Source organism: Rhinatrema bivittatum, chromosome 2 (assembly GCF_901001135.1).
Source record: "Rhinatrema bivittatum chromosome 2, aRhiBiv1.1, whole genome shotgun sequence".
NCBI classification, from domain to species: domain Eukaryota; kingdom Metazoa; phylum Chordata; class Amphibia; order Gymnophiona; family Rhinatrematidae; genus Rhinatrema; species Rhinatrema bivittatum.
Window position 1 is genome coordinate 204,787,878 of NC_042616.1, and position 27,723 is coordinate 204,815,600.

Here is a 27,723-nt window from a genome sequence, read left to right on the forward strand (position 1 = left end):
ACTGCAGCTTGAGGGACATGTCACAGTTGTGCCAACCATGGCAGCTTTGGTGGCCCACTTGTGTGCGGTGCCCTTGGATGAAATCTGCAGGGTTGCGACTTGGAGTTCCCTCCACACCTTCTCCTCTCTTTTCTGTCTGGACAGAGATGGCCAACATGACTGCAGTTTCGGTCAGTCGGTCCTCCATAAACTTTTTCAGCAGTGAAAACCAACTCTTCTTGCCTTGGGCCCTTTATTTGGGTTCAGGCTGTCTCCCTCTATGGCCGACGGCTTCACAGTTGTTTGCCTATTGGGACGTGGTTGGATGCCTGTTGGTCTTGCTTGTTGTTCGGGAACAGCCCGTAGCTATGTATTCACCTTAGGACATCAGGATGTTAGTCCTCACGAAACCCACCCGCCTCCCTGTGGAGTTGGTATCTTTTGGGTTTGTTGTTTTATTTTTTGCAAATTCTATATTATAAGACTGAAGAGGGACCCTGCATGGACGAGTGGATAGTGGCATGCTGGGCATGCTCAGTGTGTTGGTCAAAGTTTTTAGAAACTTTGATGTAAGTTTTTTCCATGCTGGGCTCCATCTGATGATGTCACCCATGTGTGAGGTCTAAAATCTTGCTGTCCTAGGAGAACATCTGTTACAGGTAAGCAGCTCTGTTTTACACATGTTCTCAGAAAGGAGTTCCTACAAGTTTAAGAGCCTTCACTGGTGTTGCTTATTGCTGCAAGAAGCTGAGATCAGAGCCTAGGTACTGATCTGAATCTGAATATCAGGCAGTGGTGACTTTTCTGTGGTACACCTGATCAGGTCTGAAGGTACACCAGTGTGCCATAGCACACTGGTTGGGAAACATTGCCCTAGACGACGAGAGTAAAAGAGGAGCTCAGAGAGGGCAAGTATATAGCAGAAAAATTAAATTAATGTTGCGAGCGTGGCCTAAGGCTGGTGTTGAGAGCATGGAGGCACGGTTGCTAGCTCATAGGAGAGCATGAGCCCCTAGACCACGGCACGACTCAGGGAGGAGCCCCAAGGCGCACCGTGGGAGATGAGAGCATGCAAGCAAGGGTGGAGCAGGAACAAAGCAGGACTGGAACTAAGGCAAGGAATTTCGGAGCAGGAACAAGGCGGGGTCAGCCCTCAGCTGGACCTACACGCACCAGTGTAACCCAGCAATGCAATGCTGGTCGCAAGAGTAGCCCTCCGGCCACTCGGTACCCCTGCCGGACCCATCGCTTGGGAACGACAAGTGCGTGAGGCCAGACAGAGGCTGAGGGCAGGAACAAGACAAGACAGGAACTCAGGAACTTGGAAGACTCAGACTCAGATAAGGATTCAGGTTACTCAGAAGGCTCGGACGAAGACTCAGGTTACTCAGAAGACTCAGACAAGGATTCAGGTTACTTGGAGGTCTCAGGCAAGAATTCAGGACTCAGGCGAAAGTACTGGGTGAGAATTGCATCACAGTGCGTCCTACATAGATGCCCATGGCTGGTCGTGGACCACGCTGACCGCGAAGCAGACTCCAAGAGAAGAAGTGGAACGAGACTGGAACATGTTGAAGATTCAGTAGAGGCCTGCACTGGGACATGCCCTACACAGCCGCTTGTGGCTGGTTGTGGACCATGCTGAAGTGGAGCAGGTTCTGGCAGAGTCTTGGACATGGACGGAAGCAGGCACAAGGAACTCTGAAGACCGGGACAGGATTCAAGACTCGGGATTCAAGACTCAGGATTCTCAGAAGCAAGGCATTAAAAATAGGAGTCTTCCGGAGATTTGCGCTGCAAACGAGAAGAAGGCCTTGTATCACGAGGCACCCTATGGGCTGGTCACAGACCACGACGGTGGCACGCCAGGAAAGGTGGATGCAAGGAAACTGGGAACTGGTTGCAGAGGCAAAGATGAAGGCATCAGAACCAAGACATCAGGAACACGGAACCTCTAGACACGGAACATCAGGACATCTGGAACATCAGGACATGGAACAGGTGATGAAGGAGCTCCGACAAAGGACAAGACCAGGCACATCAGGACGAGGAGACCAGGAACACCAAGAACATGTAACAAGGAGCTATCTAGACAAGTGAAGACCATGGAGGACCTTGATCCAGCGAAGAAGAACATGGACGACCATGGGACCCAGATATGAAGGCCCTGAGGAACTGGAAGTGAGCCCTTTTATAGCGCTGAAGCAGAAAGTGAAGTGAGACTGGCTTCCGGAGGGGCCCTGAGCTTTTCCCGCTTCTGGCCTTTAAATCCATTGAAGAAGCATGCGCCCGCACCTGGGGAAAGCCAGGAAGAAGGAGGAAGTTGGCAGCCACAGCAGGGCTGCAAAGAGAATGAAGACGGCGGCTCCATGCCGTGAGGGAGGTCCCAGCGGCGGTGCTCGGCCACAAGATGGAGGCAGTAGCAGCAGCAATCACTGGGATAGTCGCCACTTGAAGGTCCCAGCAGCGGCGGTGCTAGGGCCGCGAAGACGGAGTCAGCGGCGGCGGTGGTGGCGGCTCACAAGCCGCAAAGGGAGACATCGGCGGCCCCTCCTGCTACAGAGTGGCGTTGGCCGCAAGGCAGCAGTGGTCCGGGGCGGCAGCGCTGGAGGTAAGGTGAAGGGCCTGCTCGCAGGATGAGCTCCGCGAGCAGGATCAGAACAATTATTTACTTCAGTCTTTATTGGAGGAAATATTAAGGATATACTTACACTAGTGCTATTCTTTGTAGGTGATGATCCTGAGGGACTGAAACAAATCACAACCAAACTAGATGTATTAGAGCAAATTGACAAGATTAATAGCAGCAGATCACCAGGACCAGATAGTTGTGGGATGTTATTGCAAAGCTGAGAAATGAGAATGTAACGTACAAACAGCTGTTTCCCTTCGGCCTTCTGTTTAATATGAGTGGAACAAATTATAAGATCAAAACTAAGGAAGAAATAAATAAACATGGAAGGCACTGCAGAAAGAGGGGATTGGAGTGGATATTCCAGCAATATGATTTTGGAGAAGACAATGACAACTGTGTCTGCTAAGAGGGATTTCTCCAGATGGCAGTGGGTTCTGTTGTGGAAAAAGTCTGCAAATACCTGAATAAGTGGTGGAAAGCCATAACATGCTTTGAGAGTTTGGAATGGAGGGGAATCCAATTTATGACTTTAGAAGTGAAGATATTTGGAAGACTTCCATTAAGAATGACTATTCTTGTTGGTACTGTTTGGTTTTAGTTGCCCAGGAAGATTTCTGGATTTTGTTTTATGAGATGGGTTTAAGAAGGCAGTTCGTCTGGCAGTAGTGTCATTCCTCCCTAGGTACACTGCCAGTTGGGGCAGGCTGGAAGTGGATGGGATGGGAATTCATAAGGAGGGGGAGAGGGACTTTAGAACAAGAGGGGCAATGGGGGGAATATGGATTACAGGTGTGGAGGACACCATTGCTTGGGAGGGGTCAGGTGGGAGAGAAAGGGAAGTATGGCAGGGGGAAGGGAGCGACTGGGCTATGACTTGGGAATAGTTCTAATAGAAATAAATAATTCTTCTTACCTAATAAGAAAATTCTATCCTTAATGTTCCTATTAAGCGACAATTCTTATTTAAAGAACTATCAGATTAAAAGCAGATGCTGCTTTCATATAGAAGCTACATTTGAGGAAACAGGATGAACGGTTGCTGAGGCATAGAGATTATAATCAGATCTTTTTAGCCTCACACTGCCTAAAGAACAAATGTGGGGATATGGGGATACACAAGAATCTGATTAATGTGGTGGTGGACTCTAAAAAATAAAATAAAATAAAAAATAGGTAGGTTTATTTTTATAAATGCCAAGAAGGGGTGATACTTTTGATTACAAACATCTATGTATTAAACTAAAATGAAGGAAAGTTTTATGATAGGTTAGTGGGGAACCAGTGAATTTTGCTAAGGGTCCTCGAATATTAGGTAGGGATTTTAACCGAACCTTACTCCCAGAATTAGATAACTCTCAGAAAATTGGTGGCTCTCAATGCCACCACCGAGAAAAGTTAGTGGAAATGATAAAAATACTAAATCTGGTGGATGTTTGGAGAGTTTCTAATCCTACTGTAGTTCTTATTCGGTGGCACATGCCACATTTTGGATAGATATAGTTTTAGTGTAAACAGTTTTAATGGGGCAGGTTGTAACAGTAGATATTGAAAACATGGTATAGACAGATCATGCTCTGGTTTGGATGTAGTTGAGATCTTTCTTCTAATATACTCAGCAGAAATTTTGGAGACTTAATGATGTGTTACTCAGAAATGAAACTATCAACAAAAATACTGAGCAAGAAATTAAGGATTATGTAGAGATGAATGACACAGGTGAGGTATTTATTTGTTTGTTTGTTCATTGATTTGTTTATTCATAGTAACTTGTACCTCACCCAATTGCCAGACATCTGTTCTGGGTGGCTCACAATCTAACATACACAATATAAAACAAACATAATCTAACAAAACATTCAATTAAAAGCTTTCTGGAACAAATATGCCTTAACCTGTTTTCAAAACATTCTATAGTCCTGCAGCTGCCAGATTTCCACTGGAAGGCTGTTCCAAAAGGTGGGAGCAATCCAAGAAAAAAACCCGTTCCTGGTCTCTTGTTGTCTAGCTGTTTTAACACTAGGAACAGCTAATAAGCATGTACTTTCAGATCGTAATGCCCTCCTGGGGGTATACCTGACTAATAACTCCCTCAAGTATACTGGTAAACAAAACTTTAAAATAAGTGTCAACAATTTAAATTTAATGTTCTGACAAACTGGGAGCCAATGTAGAGTTTCCAATACCAGACTAACATGTTCCCTAAGGGGTGTCCCGGTGAGTACTCAGGAAGCTGCATTAAAGACTAGTTGTAGAGATTTTAAGTGACATTTTGGGAGCCCAGTGTATAAGGCATTGCAGTAGTCTAATACTGAAAATACAAAAAATGGATAATAATCCTAAACTCAGCCTTATCCAAAATAAACCTCAGATTACATAATTTTCTGAGTCTAAAAAATCCTGATTTCACAACAGCCTGCAATTGAGTTTGTAGAGAAAAATCAGCATTCACATTCACCCCCAAATACCTAGCCTGAACTGAAACTTGGGAGGGATAGGACATCCGTTAGCCCTCTCAATACAATAACTAAAATCTCCATTTTAAAAATATTCAACAGGAGATTATTAGTACTCATCCGGTCCTTAATGTTCCTAAGAATGCTCCTAACAAAGAGAGTGTTCTCAATTAAACCAGTAATGGGAAACACCAATTGGATGTCATCCACATAGATCATAAAATAAACTCCCAGGTCCTGCAGTGAAGAACAAAGGAGAGCCAAGTATAAATTAAAGAGCACCGGGGATAGTGAGGACCCTTGGGGGACACCAGAAGCTATCGCGGACCATGTGGAATAACTATCCCCTACTCAAACTTGTTGAGTATGACTCTCCTGGCAGGAGCAGAACCAAAAGTAAACTATTCCCCCAATCCCCACTTCCCTCATCCTTTGCTATAGAACTGAATGGGAGAGGAAGTTGAAGACCCCAGAGACATCAAGCAAAATGACCATAATAGCTCTTCTCTCAACCAAATTTCTCAAAATATAATCCGATACTGAAACTAATATAGTTTCTGTGCCTTGCCCTTGGCAAAAACCACACTAAAGACCATGTAGTAACATGTTACTTTCAACATGGTCAACTAATTGAGTTGATACTACCTTCTCCAATAACTTACATAATGAAGGAAGCACTGAGATAAGGCAATAACTATATGGCTTTTCCCATGTTAAATGCGGGACTTTTAAAATAGAATGAACAATCCCCTTCTTAAACTGAGCCAGCATTTCCCCCTGCTCAAAGGCTCTATTAATCAGATCTGTAACTATTTTAAGCACATCATTTTCAAAGTTCTTTAAAGCCTATAATGGGCAAAGGTCCAAGGGACAGAAAGGATTTCAGCAATGACAACCCCTCTGCAACCTCCATGGAGGCCACTAGTTCAAAAGCATTCCATAAAACATCGTCAGTTAATGTAAAATTATTAACCCCTGGTTGAATAGCTGACTGCAATTCAGCCCAAACTCTGGCCATCCTATCCCCACAATAAGATGTAAAATTATTGCAATTGACTATGGTTGAGCTATCTGGAACCTCAGTTTGCTCTGTCAAATGCGAAACTAGATCAGAGCCCAAGGACGATTCAATGAAGATTGCAGTTGGTTCTTATGGTATTGTTTTCATGACTCCTTAAATTCACACTTGCATTGGTGTCTAATCAATAAGAATTGCAGTCTCCAACTCTCCTCCTTATCCTTTTGCCATCTCCCTTCTCATTTTTTTGCTACTATTGCCACGGTACACCATGATCCATGCTTTCGCTGCAGAGGGAGCGATAACTCTTTAATTGGGGCTATCCTATCCAATACTGTCCTTAAGGTAAACTCTAAGCAGTCAGCCAAAGTAGTGGCTGTACTATGATCTAACTGTCCCCTCTCCTTCTCCCTTTATTGTCTAAATTGATCAACATTAATCTTTCCTCTAGAACTATATGTAATCACCTTACCTGGCCTAATACAAAACTCCTCCCAACCTACAATGATAAAAGACATTAAAAAGTGGTCAGATCATAAAACTTCCTCCAACTGAGACCCCTAACCAACTCATGGGTTTCTCCTTCTGATTATTGCTGATTGAAACTTTGCTAATTGATGGAACCAATAAAAGATCAAGAATATGACTGGCCGGATGAGTTGGTTGACTTACTAATTAGGAAAGGCCAATAGCCTAAATAGCATTGAAAAATCCCCTAGCTGACCTCTCTGAACCATTGTCAGCTCTAATGTTAAAATCTCCTAAAACCAACAGCCGTGAATATAATAAATACAACATGGAGAAAAAGTCTAAAATATTCTCAATAGAGGTCACCCCGCTTCCCAATGGTCTATAAACCAATTCAATAGCCCAAGATCCTAATGTAACTATCATATATTCACTTTGTACCCCATCCTTATGTCTGGTTTCTCAGACATCTAAGATTTCCTTTAAAATAAGCATTACTGCACCCCGTCTACAACCTTCTCTAGCATGAGCAGAATATCTATATCCACTGGAACACGCCTTATTCAACAACATATTATCAGCTTGTGAATGCCAAGTTTCAGTTAAAATCAATACATTTGGATAATGATCCAACAAAATCGTAAAAATTAAGTCAATTTTTGCTCTAATTGAGCAGACACATATATAAAATATACTCAACAACTGTATTGGAGTATGCATCATCTTCTGATTACAGCATAATAAATTCTTGATGCTTACCCCATTCTGCCCTCTCCTCACCCCACCTTCTTATGTTTGTAACTGCGTAAAAGAAGTATTGGAGGTTAATTGATCTTGTAGGCATCACAGCGGAAAAAGGAGAAACAAAGAGAGGCAATAAACTTTGAGAATCTATAAAAACTTTGCAGAATACCCATAAAATCTCAGGTTTCAAAATATTCTTAGACAACTAGAACAAACAAGGGCCCAATTAAAATTGTTGACTATTGTTCAGATAAAATATAAACTGCAATTGGCGAAACAAGTGTTTTTTGAATATGAGAGCAAGGCATCAAAGTTATCAGCTCTCAGATTGAAGAAAAGGGTGGCCCAAAACCAAATTCTTCAAATAAAGGATTGGAACAGACAGATGATATATGAGCCTAAGCAGATCTTGCAATAATTTCATGATTTCTACCAAGAGTTATATAAATATATTTTTTAAAATTCTTTATTTATAAATTTTTCAGCATACAAAGTAAGACATACAGGACCAAAGAGATATCCATCAACGAATACAAGTTTAAACAAAATGATGAGGAAAAATGTTCCAGATCAAGTGATATTTAAACATTTGACCCTTCAGAGCATATCGAAGTTGTTCCAAGTCAGCCACCTCTTTCACCTCCAGTAAGAGATACTGGGGATGAACTTCCAAAAGGTTGCAATTGTGAATCTGGCAGCCAACAATAATTGGGCAATCAATTTACGATATTTCAAAGGAATAGCAGACCCAGACCATCTCCCCAATAAGGCCAGTGAAGTTGTAAGACATATCGAAAACCCTAATAAATCTGCAATAACCTGTGTAACTTGCGACCAAAACAATCGCAGGCGAGGACAGGACACCACATGTTTTTGTATGAAACCTCTCTCCCTACAACCACGCCAACAGAGAGAACTTGTCCCAGCAATAAATTTAGTATAAAATATTGGCATGCGATATATCCTATGAAGCAATTTAAACATTAACTTGGAACTTCTTACACAAACAGAAGCACGATGCACCGCCTGCCAGATAGTCTTCCACACTTTAGCATCTAAGGTAGTCCTCAAATCAGCATTCCAGGCTTCTATTAAGGTAAGGGAAGTGTTGAGATCATATTTACTCGTCAGAAGTCCCTGATAAAGTAAAGCGGTACCTTTTTTCTTGGCTCCGATATAGTTCTACACCATTCAATTTACTTAATGGGTCAGATAAATTAAAATGGCTTTCCAGATCCTTTCGCAGCTGAAAAAAGGAGGCTCGCGACTCCCGCCCAAGATCATATTCAGTTTCCAACTCTGAGAACTCCATAAATATATCATCATCCCATAGATCTGAGAGGAGGACTAACCCATTATCTTGCCATTTATGAGAAACAGGAGAGAAGATGCAAGAGTCTAGCATCAGGTTCTTGAGTATAGGCGCAATGGGGGACAGTCTGTCCATATCCATGCTCAAAGATTTCTGGACCTGACTCCATCAGAGAGAGTGTGGGCTATAGTAGGACTAGACCTACTTATTTTGTGCCGCAACAGGGAAGTATGAGCCAGAAAGAGTAGCATAGCAAGGTTAATGTTGCGACCGTCACTTCCTAATGGCTTCACTCCACCTACCTTTCCTTTCTTGCGGCTCCTCTTGCTCTTCACGGACACCTGGCTGCCGCGGCGTCCGCCTGCCGTCCTCTCTGGCATCCCCGAACTGGCATGGGTGCTACCTTCCGCCAAGTTCCTCAGGTACCTTAGGGCACGCGTGCCATGCGGCCCTCATTCTTATTTCCTCATTGGCGTGTTCCCTAGGGGTGTCCCCCTGTGTTGACGTCATGCTGCCCGGGTATTTAAGCCTACAGTTTATTGCTAGCTATTGAATTAGCAAGGGTGATTCTTTTGGATGGGATTTGCTCTCCATATCCAGCTACTCTGCCTCTCCAACTTCCATTGGACTCTTTCTGCTAACGGGGTACCCGCTCCTCGGGGGCCTCTTTGCTTCTTTCAGGTTGCTATCAGGTAACCGGTACTCACTCTTCGAAGGCCCATGTTCCCTGACCCGCTGCCTGCATCTATCTCTCATCTACTTGAAAGAATTCGCTACAGACACCATCAGTGAGTACTACTAACGTGCACTCCTCATAGCTGTCTCCCTGGAACCAGGTACTCATTCCTCGAGGGCCTGCCTCCGTTCCAGCACCAGTGCCATCTCCTACGTGGAACCGCTGTGTGAGTACTTTGCCAACAAGTCTCTCTGCTTCCAGGGATCTGGTACTCACTCCTCTAGGGTCAGCTCTCCCTATCTCGGGGCTTCTCCATATTTGGGACTCTGTGAATGTTCTATTGTACTCATTTTCTCAGTTCTCTCCACTACAGCACTGCTACTGGAGGAACCGCTGTTCCAGCGCCCTGAGGAATACTAGCCCAGCCAGGCTACATCTTCTACTCACTACTGCCACCTCTGGTGGCTTCTCAAACTGTCTATATAAAGAGCTATCTGTGTTTGTGTGTCCAGAGCTGAGCCTGACCTGTGGCCCCTCATGGGACTTCCCCCCGTGGGCATGGTCAGCTGCCACAGTGTCCAAGGATCCACCCAAACCTCACTAACTATAACAGTTAACTAATTTGGCTTGTTCCTTTTCCAGTCCCAGCCATACCACATCTCCCCCATGCAGCCATTCATACATCCCCACAAATCGAGCTGCCCAATAATAAAAACGAATATTGGTAGAGCCATGCCACCTTGAGATTTAGAAAGCCATAGAATGCTGAAACGCTGCTTTACGCTGTTTCCATATAAATTTAGCCATGGCTTTATGTAGGTCAGTAAAAACATGAGCTGGTACACTGCAAGGAAGTTGCTGAAAAAGTTAAAGCAATTTTGGGAGCATAGACATCTTCAGTAACTTTATATATCCCACCCAGGAGACTGTTAAGTGCTCCCAGTCTAGCAAATCTTGCTTAATACGGGCAAGGGCAGGGCTATAGTTTTTACGATAGAGATCACAGAGATTTTAGGTAACCTGAATACCTATGTAGGTAAAGCCACTCTTGACCCTATGAAATACCAACAGGCAGGCTGGCAAAGGAAATTTAGCATCTAAAGGTAGCATTTCCGATTTGTCATAGTTAACCTTATACCCAGAGAGTAGTCCAAACTTGTGAAGAGTAGAAAGTAAGGCTGGACCCGATATCCTAGGCTTGGTTATATAAAGCAGCATGTCATCGGCGTATAGAGAGATCTTATGTATACGACCTCCCAGGTGCATATTATGAATCGACTGATTCTGTCGGATTGCCCTAGCAAGTGGCTTGATGGATAAGTTAAAAAGGAGCAGGGACAAGGAGCAGCCTTGTTTAGTGCCCCTGCCAATCGAGAAAAAAGGGGAAAGGTGACTATTGACCAACAATCGAGCTCTGAGAGATTTGTACATGACGCAACTCAAGGCCACAAAATGAGGTGGGATACACCCCTGGGTCAGGACTTCAAAAAGGAAAGGCCATGTCAGCCTATCAAAGACTTTTTCCGCGTCTTGGGATAGTACTACCCCAGGAATACCCTTCTGTTTAGCCATGTGAAGAATATTAAATACATGCCTTGTTTTAGAGGTGGATATGCACCCTTTAACAAATCCTGTTTGATCATTTTGAATTAGGCTGGGGATTACTTTCTCCAGATGCAGATGTAAAAATTTGCCAATATTTTGATACCTGAGTTTGAGAGAGATAGGGCGATAGAAGCCACATAAGTTCACATCTTTCTTGGGTTTAGGTATTAAAACAATAGTGGCATCAACCATTTCATGAGGAGAGCCTTCTATGCCAGCATTATTATAAATTGGATACAAAAACTTCACAGATTCAGAGAGAAATTTTTTGTAAAATTCAATAGGATATCCATCTGGACCAGGTAGTTCAGAAATAGCTAATTGAATTTTCTGCACTGTTATGGGTTGCATCAACCCTTCAATTTGAGGCTCGGAAAGCACTGGCATGTTTAAACCACTAAAAAATTGAATGAAAGCCTGTTCGATATCCCAAGGAGTGGCCGTAATTGAGCCATCAGATTTTACGATTCTAGAAATATAGGATTTTCCCATTTTCCACCTCTAGCCATGTTCATAAATCGTAACTATAGTGAATTTTGTCTTTTTCTGTTTTCCCTATCTCAAGTGAACGAAGGGTCCGTCGGGGTTTTTCAAGTTCGCGTAACGTACATGGAGAGCAGTTTTGCTTGTGAAGGGATTCTAACTTATGAATCTGAGCCAACAAATCATTAATTTGTTTATGTTTATCTTTGTGTAGAAAACTAGCATAGCTAATAATTTTCCCTCTCAAAAAGGCTTTAAAGGCCTCCCACCGCAGGGTAGTGTCATACTCGTATCTGGGTTGTGCTCATTGTATTCAACAACAGCCTTCACAACTAAGTACAGAAAATGCTTGTCTCTCAACAAGGCAGTATTGATCTGCCAGGAGAATGTAGGAGGATTATTATCTTTAAAGGAAAACCGCAGTTGAACCAGCTGATGATTCAAAAGAGTACAGGGTAATATATGGCAATTGTCAACCTAAGCTAAAAAAAATTTTAGCATAGAGAAAATAGTCTTTTCTCCCCTAGACATGGTACATACAGTCAATTAAAGTGTAGTCTCTGACCCCAGCATGAGCATCATGCCATACATCTATTAACTGTAAAGTATCATTGAGAACCTTAAGGGAGGACAGATGTGAAATGTTCAAATTAGATGTAGAGGACTTGTCTAACCAAGTCCAATCTCCTATACATAATGGGTCAAACCAAAAGCTGACCAGGCTATCAACGAGTTTAAGAAAAAATTCAGACTGGCCAGTATTAGGGTAATAAATGTTAGCTAATGTGAAATTAACCGAGCCCAGAGTACAGTCTAAAAAAACATATCTGCCATCAGGGTCACTCAAAGATCGATTGACAGTCAGGGGTAAGTTTTTATCTATTAAGATACAAACTCCACGGCTTCTCGAATTATAAGAAGAGTAATAAACAGATCCCACCCAGCTGCACCAGAGTTTAGCATGTTCAGCATCTGTAAGGTGGGTCTCTTGTAAAAGAAAAAAAAAAGGATTTGTGCCCGTTGTCCCCTGGCCAGCTGTAAGATTCGTTTTCGTTTAATAGGTGAAGAAATCCCCCTCACATTTAACGAGAGAAATTGGAGAGGAGCGGCCATCTAAAATACGAAGAAAATATACCTATATAAATGGCAGCTCCTCACCAAATAAAGCTACATAGCACAAGATCCCGAAAAAAGAAATACCATACTCTATCTCTGTAAAGAATAACCAGCATTTGAAAGGAAAGAGGAGACGTAAAAAGAATTGTGGATCAAACATTCCAAAGCTGTAAACTCCATCCAGTCTTTTGAAGTATGCCTTTTTCTTAGTACAGTTCGTACCTGTATGATTAACATACCCCCAAACATGTGAAACCTCCAAACCAAACCACAAAACCCCTAAACCCCCACCCTATTTCATAACTCTTAGAAAAACCAAACCCCCTGAACCCCCCAGTGGGAGAATTTTCGAGACTTGGGGGGGGGGGGGGGAGTCCATAAACCCTAAAAGTTGTCAGCTGAGTCCTTCAGTAAAGCAGAGAAGCTGGTCAGGACTTCCGAGACATTCCCCAGCTTTGCTGAAGTAACTCTGTTCCATAGAGCAACCTATCCACTTGCAAACCATGCCAATAAAGGACCAGTTTCTCCCCCCAGAAAGGGATCCCCCTCCAGGATAACAGTGCGGGTGCGCAAATACTAATAAGGAGAAATAATAAACACAGTTTGATGAAAAAGGCGAGCACAGAGATATCTAGCCGTGCAGCCCAGAAAAAAATAAAAAAAATATAGGTAATGTCCAGAGTCCAGTCTAAAAGGTCCAATGGTAGGATGTGAGGAGAGATCAGTCTAAGTGCGACAGAATTCTTGAAAAATGACCATCGGACATAGTAAACAAAGGAAGAAAAAAGTGTCTTGAAATGGAGGGGAAAAATAAAATTACTAGAATAATGCCACCACTTTGGTCCTATGTGTTACCATCCAACATGCAGCATATGGACAGGAGAACATAAGCTATTGTTTGTCGTGTAGTTTGTCCAATTTGGTGTAGTCAGAGAGAATGTAAAGTAAAATATAAAAAAGAAAATTACAGCAATATAATATAAAGTGGAGTGGGCAATCCGCCTATGGGGGAGACATAGTTAACCCCATGGAACAACCTCCATTGTGGACAGATATAAAAAAAACCACATAGCACAAGTCCCAGCCGCTGCTCCCGCTAAACAGAAGTACAAAGGGGAAGGAGACAAAAATAGAACATTAACAAAACAGAACAGTTAATGCATTCAGGCTTTTTTTTTTTTAATTTATGCTTTTATACAATTACACTCGAAATAGGAAAACTGGAAACGATATGACTGAATAACAACAATATTCCAAAAAAAAGTCACATATAACACGTGATTCATTCAATAAGGTATACCCTCATATGTGGGCCGATGTACACTTCCGCTTGACAGCGTCTTTAACTTTTATGCACAAGTGCCGATACGGCTGCCCATTCACATTACAATCATGGGGTAACCTTTTTTTTGAAACGTGATTGACACTGCCACTTATTTTTGTAAACAAGTCTTTAAATTTACCACAATTTTTGAGACAATTTTTTGAAAAAATTTTTTGAAGATTTTTTTCATAGCCTCCAACTTGAAGTAATATTCTTAGAGATAAATAAATGTACTTATCTCTTTTCAATGAAAAAGAAGCTAGAGTCCAAAGAGCTCATCTGCTCGCTCTGCTAACATGCCCGACACCGCTTTCGAAAATTTTCTTCGTCAGGGGCTTGGATGCTGAAAAGATGGAGAAAAGCATGTGAGACACGACTTATAGATGTTAAAATCCCTAATCCAAAAATTGGAAACTTACAGCGTTGGAGAGTAGAATAGTTCATGCGGCAAAGAGAGACCCGCCATCTTGACGCTGACATTTTAAAGACACGTTTGCATTCAAAATGGACCAATCAGAGGACTGATAAACCAAAAGCAGAAAAAAAACATTAAAGGGCTATAGTGATAGCCCTTTAGATTAATGAAGGCCAATCGATGACATCATTCATTCCCCGTGGTGATTCTGAGCCAAGTTTAAAAATCCATTTCTGCTCTTTATAATTAAGGGTAGCGTGAACTTCTCCTTTTCTAATATTCGTAGGAACCATGTCTAAAATGGTCCATTGTAAATCGATGAAATTATGACCTTCTGATATACAGTGTTTTACCATAGGAGCTTCCAAATTACTTGTGTTCAATCTGCTTCTATGTTCTCTAAGTCGAACTCTGATATGTCTTGTTGTTCGACCAACATAAAGCAAAGGAAAGTTACATTGAATGACATATACAACATGATGGGAGTTGCAATCTGTTATGAATTTTTTCTTGTAGGCAATGTTAGTGCATGGATCTCTCCAAATCTCTCCAGTAATTGATATGTGACACATGTCACATTTTCCACATGTAGAATGTGAACCGGTGGATTCCAAAGTGGAGAGAGGAGGCAATGCTGCTCTCACTACATGATTTTTAATATTTAATCCCCTCTGAAAAGAAATCAACAGAGGTTCTTGGAATGTGGGATGCAATTGAAGTACATGCCAATGTGCATGTATGCTCTTGACAATATCCCCAGCTCTGTTACTATATTGCAATACATAGACCATCTTGAGAAATTGGTTTCTTGTCACGATATGTTAACAGGGAGTCTCTTTTCATACAAGCCTTCAAGAAAGAAAACGATGCAGGCAATTAAATAAGGAGAAGCGGCATAAAGCACCGAATGTCTCATTTAATGCACCAACTGAACCAGTTCAAACTATTTTTAACTGTAGTCAACCATCAGGACAAATTGCTATGAAACACTCAATCCCCCATATAAAACACCTTTGGATATAAAACTCCTGTTTGTTACCGAAAACTAATGGCACCACCCATGTAATGTTCGACCCATTTTTTTTCTTTGATATAGGTGCCCTATTGTAAACTGTTAAATAAATAAATAAATAAAACTGACATTGAGTGGATTGGCTGAGCCCAAGCCTTCCATGCACGGGCTTTGTTGCTGCTGCTGCTGCTCCTCCTCCTCACTAAACTGCATCTGGGTATCGATAAGCAAAGGGGCCAGTTAAGGGTCCAACTGTGCCTCTGCTCCCTGGGGCTTCACTGCTAGTCCCTGGGGCTTGACGGCTGGGACAAGCAGAGTCCTGGGCATGAGCTGTGGAAACAAAGAATAAGGTATAAGTACCAAAGCCAAGAGAGAGACACAATGGAACATTTGGCATGACATGTGCACTTTGCATCTCAATGAATGTGAGCATCTTATGCCAAATGATGGGCACAACTGTAGCAGCCTTGACATTTACAGGTGAGGTGAACTTATCCACTCTGGCTCATGTGGTGACTAGCCACTGAGCCATGCCCTCAAACACATTCGGTCCCAGCCTCTGGATGAGGCACTCTTCCATGGGCGTGAGACAGTCTGCTGGAAGTACTTATTTCTGCTGCATACCTTCATTTTTAATTGGGCCTTGATGTCCCGATACCTGTGGGCCACCTGTTCGGCACTGCGCTGTACACCGCTCCGCTGTGAAATTGCCTGGGCAATGGTGCACCAGATCTGATCCTTGGATGCTTGGAGGTCTTGCTGGCACGGATTCCAAATAACATTGTGTAATGCTCCAGTACCCCAGCAATAATCAGTTCATTACCCTGGACGCTGAACTTGAGAGCCCTCAGGCGAGGGCGTCCTGCTGCCTGGCTGCCAATGGGGGGTGCCACTTCCTCTTCTGGAGAAATGTCCTCCTCCCTTTCCTCACACTCACTCCCACTCCATTCTCCCCTCCCTTCCTTCCCCCCTCCTGCCCCTGCACCGAAAGACAAAACAGACCAAGGAAAAGGGAAATAGAAGAGAAAACAGAAAACAAGACAACTCACTCAATAATCACTATAAAGAACCTCCAACTAGCCACCAAAAACACCTACCTCCCTCCTCTCTCCAAACTCTTGACATACCCTCAAAGAGGCAGCTGCGGGAAGCCAGGATATATAAACAAAAAAAATAGTGTGCAAAGCATAAAATAATGCAAGACACAACTAATAACGTGCTGATGCATGGCATTTTGTGATATAATATCGCCCTTTGCGGAACGGTATCGCACTTTGCAGTATGGCATCGCGCTTTGCAGAAATTGCCTATGCTATGCAGAAGGAAGGCTCTTCTAACCACACCCATATTTTTTATCACGGGTGCTATTTTTGTTATATTTATAACAAACTGATAGTTCTAGGCCTTAGCTCCTTGCTACATATTTCTTTGTTTGAATGTTCTACATCATTTTTATTTCAATGCTAACTCCTTTTTTACAAATAAAAGGTGATGCATCCCATGTAATGATCACCACTGTATTAAAGTACCTAAATTGTGATACCTGATTTTCTTTCTCATTACTGCACTGAATTAATCTTTAGCAAGTAAAAGATGCGAAACATTTTTAGACCTTGCATTTTAAAAGGTAAATATGCTGAGTTCGGTAATGAAACTATTGTAAAAACAAAAGTCAAGGATTCTATGACAGCCTCAAAGAGCACATTTTATAACTCCATGACCAATATGTGTGTGTCTTGTAGTTGCTCCTAGGTGGGTTTCATGACCTTGGTGCTGGTTGCAGGAACTGTGAGGGTGTGTGAGTCATAGGTGTGGGTGGGGGGTATTTGTCGGAGAGAGGGTGTTTTAGAATGTCCCCCACTCTTGCACTTTCCACTCCATGAATTCTCCCCTAAACCCACACTCTGCCTTCTCCTCACTTGCCATCTCTCCCCCCTTCCTCATTTGTTCTTCCCCATCCCGTGCTCTCCTATCATCATTCCTTTACCAATTCCCTGCTCTGTTCCCCCATGGTCTCTGTACCTCATATCTCCATGCTGCAGCCAGCACAGCAAACAGCACAGCCTACAGGTGAAGGATATGTATCAGAGCAGACAGCTGCCGCAGTGAAAGAACCACACATGTCACCTATCTGCTTCTCCGGTTCTTTGACTGGCTTGGCCTGGGAATCCCTACCAGCCACATTTCTGCCTCCCCTGTTGCTCCTCCGGATCTTCAGCTAGCAGGGTCTGGGATCCCCATCGGTCACGCTTCTTTTTATTTCGCTGGTAGCTTCATCTGACTGATCCTGTGCTCCTCGCCAGCCACACTGTTCATTTTGGTGCTGCTTTATCTGTGATTGGTGTGCCTTTGTTTCCCCGCTAACCATTTTGCTCCATGGTGCTCCACCAGCCTTGCTGCTTCAGCGCTCACAGTTTTACTTTGCCTCCCCACTATTACTCCCCCATCTGTGATAACAGTGTCACAGACAGACAAAACAGAAACTACAAGTATTTTTTAATCTTATAAAACATGCTAAAAATGTTATTTTACGTTTGTGCTTATGAAGCAAAGGCACATCTGACCTTCACTAATATCTTTATTACATGATTATAAACCTTGGAGAGCTAAGATAATCTTACTGAGATTTTAGGAAACATAAAACTGGAACATAAGCTTTGTTAATTAGATTATACGTTACTAATGCAACTAAGCTTGTTGCAGCTTGATTTTATCACAGTTCATCTGAAAACAGTGGCACTATTGTTTTTCTTCATTTCTAGAACCCATTGGAATAGAATGTTGCCAAGATAAAGGGTCTCTCTTTCGATAGTATTCATTATTTTTATGTTAAAATACAAGATTTTCTCACAGATGTTGTCTTGTTGGAATTCATGAGACATAAAGTTCATAAGTGATTCTGCAATCTGTACTGTCAGCGGCACCATGTTCATTAAAAGTCAGACAGATCTGTATTCAGAATTTACTATTCTCTGATTAATTCTTAGTTGTTTTTAACCTCAGTGTCTCTCCTCAAAATGAATGACTAAAGTGGCTTAATAAACAACATTTTCCTTTATAAAAAAAAATACAAGAAACCATGTGACTAAGTCTAATGCTGCAGGGAATTTACTTTGTAAAGTTTGTAAATCTGGAATTTGATCCATGTGTCATGGATACAATTTAGTGCTTTTTTTTAATCCATTTGCTGATATATTTATTCTGCATTTTTTTTAAATACCATTAAAAGCAGTGTCTTGCAAGTAAAATAAAATGACTATCTCTGTAATTGCCCACTAAACAGCTAAAAAAAGTAAATATGATTTAAAATAACTGGGGAGAGAAGACCTGCTTTCCCCTTGCCCTCTTGCAAATAAAATGAAAAATTATAACCAGGTAAGGAGAAAACAACAAAGAATGATCATAATAATGTAGCCCTGCTCTTAATTAGACTTAGGTCTCTATGCTTATTTTTATATACAAAGTAGGTATGTAATTTCCACTGTTTAATCCCTATATTATTTTATATGAAGTGATTTTGCAATGTAGACCTGTTATTTGTCTCTGCTCTTAAGTAACTGTCAGGACAATGCAGAAAGGTGCGGTCAGTCAAATGCACCTTTCTGCCTGCACTTGAGCGCGCTCTTTCTGTGCATAAAACCTACTGCCAATGTAGCAAGGAGGTTTGCACACAGAAAATGCACATTCCAAAACGGGAGTGCTGCTTAGCACCCTCGCATAGAAATCCCACGCAACGGAGGGTTTTAAGCAATACTCCCCGATGCAGAGAGACTGTGTTTGGCCAGTGCACCTTTTTTTTAAGCACTGGAAACTTACTGTAACTTTTGGGTCAGAGGTGGAGTTAAGTTTCCAGCGCTACTACAAAAATGTAACCAAAAAAATTCAAAAAAGAAAAAAAATGTCAGGAGCACTCTGGGTAAGTGCGGGCAGCCACTTACCTAAATAAGTACTGATTTTCCGGGTAAGTGGTGGCAACTGCTGGCACTTACCCAGATAAGCTGGACTTATATCTGGGTAAATGGCGGCAGCCACTGCTGCCACTTAGCTGGATAAATTAGTATTTATCTGGCTATCAGGCAGCGGGCAACAGCTGCCAGATAGCTGGATAAGTCTGTACTTATCCAGCTGTGTGGCGCAGTTGGCCACTACTTAGTCGGATAGGTACTTTATAGCCAACTAAATGGTGGCAGCAACTGTCACTACTTGCTCAGATAATGGCCAATCAGTGATGCATATATCTCCCTTCCTGGATTAAAATGCATGTTCCGCATAGGCTAAATGCACATTTTAATATTTATACATGTTTTTTTAACTCCTGATACATTTGCATAGCATTAGCTTATTGCATCGGGAGTTAAAAAATATTATAAGCTGAGTGTTAAAACCGTGCGCTGAAATCAAGCACACAATGTTAACGTTCAGCTACCAGCATCAGCCTGTGTGTCGGGGGAGAGCCTCTAGAGTGAGTAACTTTGATACATATTTGTTTAGTGAATTCCTGAGTAAAGGGAGGGGGGGGGGTCATTCAGAAATTTTGAATTCTTTGGAGAGTGGCGACTTGCAGGCCGATACAATAATTTGTGCAATAAGGAACTATGTTCTGGATTTCAGCACATGGCTTTAATATACAGATTAAAAAAAAACATTTTAACTCCTGATGCAGCAAGATAATGATGCACTGGGAGAAAAAAAGTACATTAAAATATGCTTTTAGCACAGGCTGAATACATATTTTTAACCCTGGGTGGGTTGATGGGGTGGGGAGGGGGACCAGTGAAGAAAGAGACCATGCTGAGAGAAAAATAGAACTGGGTGAATCGTACTTATCAAACTACTTAGCTGCAGTTAGCCACTGCCACTTAGCCAGCTATCTGGCCACGGTTAGCCTACACCACATAGCCAGACAAGTAAGGACCTATCCAGCTAATTGGCTGTGGTTAACCACGGCCAGATAGTTGGATAAATCTGTACTCATCCAGCTAAGTGGTGGCGGAGCAAGAAGTACTTCTTTTATGTGATTTTTATGTGTTTTCCCAACAGCACTGGAAACTAGGGGTGTGCATTCGTTTTGAACTTAAATGTAAAACGCTACTTATTTTTTTTTTTAACTTAAAAAAGTGATGAGGCGAAAACGATCGGATTTCCAACTTATTCAACATAGCTATGTTGAATACGTTGGAAATCGCGATTGTTGATCCAAAATAAAAATTTAAACCCCTCACCTTCCTTAATCCCCCCCCCCAAAGACTTACCACAACTCCCTGGTGGTCCAGCGAGGAGTCAGGATGCCATTTCTGAATTCCTTTGCGAGGAGCACGGGATCCTTGTTCGGCCCAAAAGGAACTTTTGGCCAGCTTGGGGGGGCCTCCCGAACGAGGATCCCGGAGCGACCCCGCGGGGAATCACGTGACGTCGGCGCCACGTCGGAGTGACACCCCCAAGCTGGCCAAAAGTTCCTTTTGGGCCGAACGAGGATCCCGGAGCGACCCCGCGGGGAATCACGTGACGCCGCGTCACTCTGACGTGGCGCCGACGTCAAGTGATTCCCCACGGGGTCGCTCCGGGATCCTCGTTCGGCCCAAAAGGAACTTTTGGCCAGCTTGGGGGTGTCAGGAGGCCCCCCCAAGCTGGCCAAAAGTTCCTTTTGGGCCGAACTTGGATCCCGGAGCGACCCCGCGGGCAATCACGTGACGCCGCGTCACTCCGACGTCGCGCCGACGTCACGTGATTCCCCGCGGGGTCACTCCGGGATCCTCGTTCGGCCCAAAAGGAACTTTTGGCCAGCTTGGGGGTGTCAGGAGGCCCCCCCAAGCTGGCCAAAAGTTCCTTTTGGGTCAAACGAGGATCCCGGAGCGACCCCGCGGGGAATCACGTGACGCCGCGTCACTCCGACGTGACGCTGACGTCACGTGCTCCTTGCAAAGGAGGTCAGAAATGGCGTCCTGACCCCGCTGGACCACCAGGGAGTTTTTTTTTTTAATTTATAATTTTTATTGGTAACGACATAACCATACAAGATATACAGGTCATACAACTAAACAACATGTCCTCACCAGTGTATCCCTTATTATCATCCCTCCCCCATCCCCCCTCCCCCCTACGGCATGGTGATCATCATCATAAATAGTACAAATTGTTTATCACAAGTGAGTGGTGGTACAACAGGAAGCAACAAGTCCTCAGTTCATCGCTCAAATGGAAATGGGAATCGCGGCTGTGGTTGTAGAAGAACAATATCAGAAAGTTCCCTTTTACCAGGCAAGCTGGAAGAGCTAAATGCAAATCCACTATTGGGGCTGAGTGTGCAATCCAACCCTGAAACGTCTATCCATGTCCAGTCTCGTCCTTGGCTGCCGCTCTCCATTGCAGATAAACATCCCACGTTTTATAAAAGCCCTGCAACCTGTGGCGCTTAGCAGCAGTAAGTTTATTCATAGTACACACTGTATCCAACCTCCTCAAGATATCCACAGTTGAGGGTCCCGAAACTGATTTCCACATGCGAGCAATTTCCAACCGAGTGGCAATACACATTTGTGCGCAGATAGGATGTATCAGCTGATCTGCATCTCCTTCAGTATTGTGGAGTAATGCATAACTCATACTTATGGTCACATCAACAGTCAGAATTTGTGAAAGTATTGTTTGAATGGCAGACCATAATGGGGATATACATTTACCAGACCACCACATATGTATAAAGGAACCCAGTTCCCCACACCCTCGCCAACAATGCGATGAGTCTAAAATTGCCATCTTATATAAACGCTCCGGAGTGTAATACCAACGGTACAGCATCTTATACCCATTTTCGACAATTGTCGAAGAGACTGATGCTTTGCTAATATGCAGGTAAATATCGGCCCACGTATCTGGGTCCAACTCTCGTTGAAGATCCTTTTCCCACTGCTTTTTGTATGGGGGTATCGTAACCAAAGGGGTATTCAATAATTTGTATAATTTGGTGATTAATTTGCCATGTAACACCGGATTGGAACAGTACCCTTCAAAAAGAGTTTTTCCCCGTGCCATGTATCCCTGTACCCGCAAACTTCTAAGAAAGTGGGTAACCTGGTTATAGGCCATTAGGTCCCTTCCCTGCAGTCCGCCCTCCTGGCATAATACCTGAAAGGGAATAAATTTATCCTCCCTCCAAATATGCTCCAATCGGTAGAGACCTTTCTCTTTCCATGTTTCGAAAGACCTTGTCTCATTACTTGGTAAGAAGTCCCTATTATGAAACAGATGGGTTAAGTGACAATACACTTTGTTCCCTGTAAATTTCATCTTCCATCTGTCCCAACAATGTAACGTCAAGCGCGTAGTGGGTAACATGTGTACACAGTCTCTCCAGGTTTTTCTGGGTTGCCATGGAAGAGCACTGAGTGGCATATTAGGTAGAAATGATTGTTCAATTAGAGCCCAATGCTTAGGCTCCCTGAGGTCATGCCATACTACCAGGGGCCGCAAGTGTGCAGCCGCCAGGTACCAATGCAGATTTGGTACTCCCAAACCCCCTTCCGATTTGGGCAGATAAAGTACCGCTCGTCTTACCCTAGGGGGTCTGCGTTTCCAGATGAAGCTAAAAATTTGCCTTTGCCATCTCTGGATATGTTTGGGAGAAATGGATATTGGGAGAGACTGAAATAAATACAAAAATTTAGGAAGCACATTCATCTTGATAGTAGCGATACGCCCCAACCACGAAAGGGGCAACCCAGACCAAATGTCTAGATCTCGAAATATTCGAGAAGTTAGAGGGGTGAAGTTCAAAGAGAATAACTCACCCAGGCTCTTGGATATATAAATACCCAGGTACTTGATTATATGGGCCGCCCACTTAAAGGGATGCCTGTTACGTAAATTAGTCACTGTATCAGGGGAACACGTGATATTGAGAATCTCCGATTTCTCCCAGTTGACTTTAAAACCGGAAGCGTCGCTAAACTGCTGAATCTCGGATTCTATACCCGTGAGGGAGACATCCGTGTCTTGAATCGTGAACATTATATCGTCCGCAAAGAGACACATCTTATATGAATCCTGTCCCACCCGAAAGCCCTTCACATTGCCATTATTCCGAATGTTGATTGCCAATGGCTCTAAGAACAGGGCAAATAGCGTGGGCGACAGCGGGCACCCCTGCCTCGTCCCCCTTTCCACTATAAAAGACTTAGAGTATCCCCCGTTAATTTTTAAGCACGCTTTCGGGTTATCATACAATTGTCGCAACCAGGTACAAAAATAGTCCCCAAAACCCATCTTCTCCAATACCCCAAACAAAAATGGCCAATGCACCATATCGAACGCCTTTTCGGCATCAATTGATAGAAAGAGAGATTCTTCTTTAGTTGAGTGGGCAAGCCAGATTAAATTGAGCAGTTTGCGGATATTATCTCCAGCCTGCCGGCCAGGTATAAATCCTGCCTGATCCTGATGAATCAGCTGAGTTATATGTCTATTTATATGCCCAGCAAGGATTTTGGCCAATATTTTTAAATCCAAATTAATAAGAGATATGGGGCGGTAAGAGCCACATAAGGTAGGGTCTCTACCAGGTTTAGGCAGGATGGTAATTCCCGCCAGGTTAGCTTCTCCCGCCAAAGTTCCTCCGATTCGCAAACTATTATACACTTTCTGTAAGTGAGCTACTATGTACGGGCCAAATTGTTTGTAAAATTTTGCAGTAAGTCCATCCGGACCCGGCGACTTCCCCACCTTTAAGGTCTGTATGGTGGCTAAAATTTCCGGTGTGGATATCTCTGCATCCAGTTCTGCACTCGCAGTCTCCGTCAGCCTGGGTAAGGCAACAGAGCCAAGATACTTCTCTATGTGGGATTCTCTGATACTGTGATTGGAACTATAAAGCTGCGCATAAAAATCTAAAAACCGATTGCGAATATCAGTATTTGCCGTTAACATGATCTCTCCCACACCCTTTATCTTAGATATCGTGGTTTGGTATTGTAATTTTTTTAATTTATTGGCCAGCAACTTCCCAGCCCTGTTTCCCCCCTCAAAGTATGACTGCCTTGTCAGCTGCATCCAATGGGCCATATTCATGGATTCTAATCTTAGCAGGTCCTCCCTAGCCTTATTTAGTGTAAGCAATGTTTTGGCGCTGCCGGTAACTTGATGACGACGCCCAAGCTCGTCAATCAGAGCTCTCAGCTCCCGGGCCCGCTTGGTACATTTTTTCTTTACATAGGAACCCCGAGATATAAAAAGCCCCCTTATATACGCTTTGAACGCCTCCCATACTATAGACGGAGACTGCTCTCCAATATCATTTCTGGTGAAGAAATCCTTGATATGATCATTAACCGTCGCTACATAAGCCGTTTCTGACAGCAGAGAGTCATTCAATCGCCAAAACTTAAGTCCCTTATCATAGGAGGACAGAATTATGTCAAAGCTGGGCACTGCATGATCCGTCCATGCAATAGTAGTTATATCTGCATTATGTGTAAAATTGAACAAGCTTTGATCAATTAAAAAATAATCTATACGAGATTGGGATTTATGTACTGGCGAGTAGAAAGTGTATGCTCTGGATTGCAGGTACCGTACCCTCCACACATCCACTAGGTGCCACGTTTCCATAAATTCCTTCAATCGAAGTCTATGTGATCGGGATGCCGAAACATGCCCCTTAGAGGCATCCAACTGAGGATTCCTCGCTAGATTAAAGTCCCCCCCCATTATTAGTTTTCCGCTACAATGCATCATGAGAGTCTTGGATAAATTCACCAGGAAAGCGCCCTGCTCAGAATTGGGTGCATACACATTAAGCAGAGTATAGGCCTGCCCATCCACTAGAATCACCATCAGTAAGTATCTGCCTGCGGGGTCTCGAATAAGCTTTTGACATTCAAAAACAAAGTGAGAGGCAAAAAGAATCCCCACACCAGTATATTTAGTTCCCTTGGCTCTGGGTGAAAAGTATTGCTTGGCGTAGGCCCTTGATATCATTAAGTGTTCATATCTAGCCTTCATGTGCGTTTCTTGTAAAAACCCAATATCTAATTTTTGATGACTCAGTTCCTTAAAGAGCAGTCTCCTCTTGAAGGGAGTACCCAATCCCTTCACATTAATGGAACCAAATCGTATAGTAGCCATAATAACATGAAAAATGTGATTTCCCCACCCCAAATATCCATGAATTGATGAGAATATGCCCATATGCGCACCCTGCTCCAGCTGAAACATACAAAACAGCAATAAGTCCCAAAACCATTGTACTGCATGCCCCACCCTCGATACCACTCAACCACCATACCAATTTTATCCCTGTCCCCTCCCCTCCCCACCCGTATGATCTGCTACCTCCTCCTTGCAGATCTGAACTCCAAGTGCACTGGAGGAAGATAAAGCACTGTCCTACCCCTCCCCCACCCTATGATATAGATAATACACCTCACACAGGCAAATATTGATTACAGAAAGTAAAAATATAACTTGCTCAAACATAATTGCTTAAACAAATTGGCATACAGTATATTTGTTATGCAACTAGATGGATCGTTAACTGAACGGTTCGCATCTCTTAAGGAAACAAATACCCGGATCAGAAAGCTTGCGCAGCCCCAGGGACCTAGAATCCCGGGCATGTTCCCTCAAGTTGTGTTCGCCGCTTGCAGGTTAACATCGGAACTCCTCTTCAGGCGATTGCCACGGGACCCCACCCGTTGCCATCTGGAATGCGAAGGTGATGATATCAACTTTCCTTGCTTGAGCGGCATCGGTGTTGTGAGGCCCCTACTTTTCAAAATGGCCGCTGCCTCGTGGATGGATTTTATCTGCATGGCCTTGCCCTCCCACTGAAAGGTAAGTCCAAATGGGTGAAGCCATCTATATTTGATGTTTTCTTTCCGCAAGAGGGACGTTAATTCTCGCAGCTCCAGGCGGTTCTGCAGGGTCACCTGAGAAAGATCGGCGTAAACTGAAACCTCCTGCCCTTCCCAGGTCCATCGATTCTGTTTCCGAGCCTTATTAGCAATCCTCTCCTTCACCGTATAGTCGTGAAAGCAGGTAACGATGTCACGAGGTACATTCGGACCCGCGCTCCTCATCGCCCTGTGCGACCGTTCTATTTTTATAATTGGCGGTACATAAGTGGCGGCATCTTCCGACTCAGACAGCAAAAACTGGCAAAATCTGCTTACCACCGCACCGCAGTCCTTATTTGCCTCCGTTTCATGAATCCCCCGAAAGCGGAGGTTACTCCTCCTAGATCTATTTTCTAGGTCAGCCAATTTAGATTTCATGAGCTGAGTTTCGTCCTGCAGATCATTCTGAGCCTCTTGGACGGCTTTCGAAATCTCCATTTGGTGCTCCAAACTGTTATCCAGTTCATCCACTCTATTACCCAACTGGTTTAAATCTTCTCTATATTCAGCCAGCATTTCGCGAACTTCTTGCTTATAGCCCTTCAGATCTTTTCTCAGAGCACAAAACCAATTCCTGAAGTCAGACCTCGTCGGGGCCTCCTCCGCGGTAACATTGAATTCATCATCCGAAACAGTCTGCTCCGCCTCTAACTCCATCTCGGAGATCTGCTCCGCGTCAGGCCTCTCCTGGTCAGACGCTCCGCGGTAGGAGAAACGTTTAAAGTCCAACACTTTTTTTTTCCCAGCCATCTCTATACCCTTATCACTCTGCAATTTTACCAAAACAAAAGCCGGGCAAGAGCAATTAGTGTGATTAAAATGAAGTTTTTCGTCGGGTAGCTGGGGAGCTCTTGAACTATGCTGCCATCAGCTATGCTGACGTCACTTCCTCCCTCGACCACCAGGGAGTTTTGGTAAGTCTTGGGGGGGGGGGATTAAGGAGGGTGAGGGGTTTAAATTTTTATTTGCACATATGGACATAGACTCAACTTATGGAATTCTCCAAATGTCCATATTGACCGCAAATGACCCCCCCTTTCGACTTATGGACTTATGAACATAAACTTTTGCTCTGCACATCCCTACTGGAAACCTAACTTCATCTCTGAGCAGGATTTATGTTTCCAGCGCTAAGAGATTCTGGGTTAGGACAGAGCACCTCTCTGCATCAGAGAGTATTATTTAATGCCCTCATTTGCATTGGCGGTAAGCAGTACTCAAATCTTTCAATGCACATTTTGTGAATGTAAAACTTCTTGCTTCATCAGCAGTAATATTTACACTCACAAAATGTGTATTTAAATGAAGATTAAGCTTTGCATTCAGCTGAACACACCTTTCTTGGAGTCTTGGTATCAGTAGCTTAGGATATGCTTAGTTTTTGGGAACTTGCCAGGTACTTGTAGCCTGGATTGGCCACTGTTGGAAACAGGATGCTGGGCTTGATGGACCCTTGGTCTGATCCAGAATGGCAATTTCTTCCGTTCTTCTGTTCTTAAATTCTCCAGTTCTCATCACTCAAAATTGGAATTGGCTGTGCCCTCCCACTGTCAGGTCTCTGGCTTTTGTAGCTAAGATGCTGAAAGGGTAACTC

The 27,723-nt window shown here is 43.3% G+C and overlaps 1 protein-coding gene and 1 long non-coding RNA gene across 2 annotated transcripts in view; one reads left to right on the top strand and one right to left on the bottom strand.

The window, feature by feature from the left end:
• Window positions 1-27,723, top strand: part of ITGB8 (integrin subunit beta 8) — a 341,438-nt gene that overhangs the window by 176,378 nt on the left and 137,337 nt on the right. The window lies entirely within an intron of this gene.
• On the bottom strand, window positions 13,660-16,187 carry LOC115084329. Its single transcript, XR_003854524.1, has 3 exons — window positions 15,865-16,187; window positions 15,370-15,570; window positions 13,660-14,156 (listed from the first exon to the last, which is right to left on the bottom strand). It is a non-coding gene; the product is annotated as an uncharacterized LOC115084329 (long non-coding RNA).